Below are 3,509 nucleotides of genomic sequence, written 5' to 3' on the forward strand. Positions count from 1 at the left end.
ACAGAACAGAAAGAAGTTTCACAGAATGCTTCTGTGTAGTTTTTATTTGTAGATATTCTTTGTCCCAATATAGGCCTCTTAGCGCTCAGAATGTCCAATTGCAGTTTCTACAGAAAGAGTGTTTCAGAACGGCTCAATTAAAAGTAAGGTTCAACCCTGGTAGTTGAATGCACAGAACAGAAGGAAGTTTCACAGAATGCTTCTGTTTAGTTTATATTTGAAAATATTCCTTTTTCCACTATTACCCTCTTAGCGCTCCGAATGTCCACTTGCATTTTCTACAGAAAGAGTGTTCTGAACTGCGCAATCAAAAGTATGGTTTAACTCTGTTAGCTGAATGCACATATCAGAAATAAGTTTCAAACAATGCTTCTGTGTAGTTTTTATTTGAAGATATTATTTTTCCCAATATTGGCCTCTTGGCGCTCAGAATGTCCAATTGCAGTTTCTACAGAAAGAGTGTTTCAGAACGGCTCAATCAAATGTAAGGTTCAACTTTCTTAGTTGAATGCACAGAACAGAAAAATGTTTCACAGAATGCTTCTGTGTAGTATTTAGTTGAAGATACTACTTTTTGGACTATTACCCACTTAGCGCTCCGAATATCCACTGGCAGTTTCTACACAAAGAGTGTTTCAGAACTGCTCCTTCAAAAGTAATGCTCAAATCTGTTAGTTGAATGCGGAGAACAGAAAGGGGTTTCAGAGAATGCTTCTGTGTAGTTTTTAATTGGAGATATCCCTTTTTCCTCTATTACAATTTTAGTGCTCCGAATGTCCGCTTGCATTATCTACAAAAAGATTGTTTCATAACTGCTCAATCAAAAATATGGTTTAGCTCTGTTAACTGAATTTACAGATCAGAAATAAGTTTCACAGAATGCATCTGTGTAGTTTTTATTTGAAGATATTCTTTTTCCCAGTGTAGGCCTCTTAGCGCTTAGAATGTCCAATTGCAGTTTCTACAAAAAGAATGTTTCAGAACGGCTCAATCAAAAGTAAGGTTCAACTCTGTTAGTTGAATGCACAGAACAGAAAGAAGTTTCACAGAATGCTACTGTGTAGTTTATATTTGAATATATTCCTTTTTCCACTATTACCCTCTTAGCGCTCCGAATGTCCACTAGCATTTTCTACAGAAAGAGTGTTCGGAACTGCGCAATCAAAAGTATGGTTTAACTCTGTTAGCTGAATGCACACATCAGAAATAAGTTTCACACAATGCTTCTGTGTAGTTTTTAATTGAAGATATTATTTTTCCCAATATAGGCCTCTTAGCGCTCAGAATGTCCAATTGCAGTTTCTACAGAAAGAGTGTTCCAGAACGGCTCAATCAAAAGTAAGGTTCAACTCTGTTAGCTGAATGCACAGAACACAAAGATGTTTCATACAATGCTTCTGTGTAGTTTATATTTGAACATATTCTTTTTTCCACTATTACCCACTTAGCGCTACGAATGTCCAGTTGCATTTTCTACAGAAAGAGTGTTTCAAAACTGCTCAATCAAAAGTATGGTTTAACTCTGTTAGCTGAATGCTCAGATCAGAAAGAAGTTTCACAGAATGCTTCTGTGTAGTTTATATTTGAATATATTCCTTTTTCCACTACTACCCTCTTAGCGCTCCAAATGTCCAGTTGCATTTTCTACAGAAAGAGTGTTCAGATCTGCTCTATCAAAAGTATGGTTTAACTCTGTTAGCTGAATGCACAGATCAGAAAGAAGTTTCACAGAATGATTCCGTGTAGTTTATATTTGTAGACATTCCTTTTTCCACTATTACCCTCTTAGCGCTCCGAATCTCCACTTGCATTTTCTACAGAAAGAGTGTTTCAGAACGGCTCAATCAAAACTAAGGTTCAAATCTTTTAGTTGAATGAACAGAACAGAAAGAAGTTTCACAGAATGCTTCTGTGTAGTTTTTATTTGTTGATATTCTTTTTCCCAATATAGGCCTCTTAGCTCTCAGAATGTCCAATTGCAGTTTCTACAGAAAGAGTGTTTCAGAATGGCTCAATCAAAAGTAAGGTTCAACCCTGGTAGTTGAATGCACAGAACAGAAGGAAGTTTCACAGAATGCTTCTGTGTAGTTTATATTTGAATATATTCCTTTTTCCACTATTACCCTCTTAGCGCTCCGAATGTCCACTTGCATTTTCTACAGAAAGAGTGTTCTGAACTGCACAATCAAAAGTATGGTTTAACTCTGTTAGCTGAATGCACATATCAGAAATAAGTTTCAAACAATGCTTCTGTGTAGTTTTTATTTGAAGATATTATTTTTCCCAATATAGGCCTCTTAGCGCTCAGAATGTCCAATAGCAGTTTCTACAGTAAGAGTGTTTCAGAACGGCTCAATCAAATGTAAGGTTCAACTCTCTTAGTTGAATGCACAGAACAGAAAGTAGTTTCACTGAATGCTTCTGTGTAGTATTTAGTTGAAGATACTCCTTTTTGGACTATTACACACTTAGCGCTCCGAATATCCACTGGCGGTTTCTACACAAAGAGTGTTTCAGAACTGCTCCTTCAAAAGTAAGGCTCAACTCTGTTAGTTGAATGCGGAGAACAGAAAGGGGTTTCAGAGAATGCTTCTGTGTAGTTTTTAATTGGAGATATTACTTTTTCCTCTATTACAATCTTAGCGCTCCGAATGTCCACTTGCATTTTCTACAAAAAGAGTGTTTCATAACTGCTCAATCAAAAATATGTTTTAGCTCTTAATTGAATTTACAGATCAGAAATAAGTTTCACAGAATGCATCTGTGTAGTTTTTATTTGAAGATATTCTTTTTCCCAATGTAGGCCTCTTAGCGCTTAGAATGTCCAATTGCAGTTTCTACAGAAAGAGTGTTTCACAACGGCTCAGTCAAAAGTAAGGTTCAACGCTGTTAGTTGAATGCACAGAACAGAAAGAAGTTTCACAGAATGCTACTGTGTAGTTTATATTTGAATATATTCCTTTTTCCACTATTACCCTCTTAGCGCTCCGAATGTCAACTTGCATTTTCTACAGAAAGAGTGTTCTGAACTGCGCAATCAAAAGTATGGTTTAACTCTGTTAGCTGAATGCACGTATCAGAAATAAGTTTCAAACAATGCTTCTGGGTAATTTTTATTTGAAGATATTATTTTTCCCAATATAGGCCTCTTAGCGCTCAGAATGTCCAATTGCAGTTTCTACAGAAAGAGTTTTTCAGAACGGCTGAATCAAATGTAAGGTTCAACTCTCTTAGTTGAATGCACAGAACAGAAAGAAGTTTCACTGAATGCTTCTGTGTAGTATTTAGTTGAAGATACTCCTTTTTGGACTATTACACACTTAGCGCTCCGAATATCCACTGGCAGTTTCTACACAAAGAGTGTTTCAGAACTGCTCCTTCAAAAGTAAGGCTCAACTCTGTTAGTTGAATGCGGAGAACAGAAAGGGGTTTCAGAGAATGCTTCTGTGTAGTTTTTAATTGGAGATATCCCTTTTTCCTCTATTACAATCTTAGTGCTCCGAATGTCC

The sequence above is a fragment of the Symphalangus syndactylus genome, chromosome 16 (assembly GCF_028878055.3).
Source record: "Symphalangus syndactylus isolate Jambi chromosome 16, NHGRI_mSymSyn1-v2.1_pri, whole genome shotgun sequence".
NCBI lineage: Eukaryota > Metazoa > Chordata > Mammalia > Primates > Hylobatidae > Symphalangus > Symphalangus syndactylus.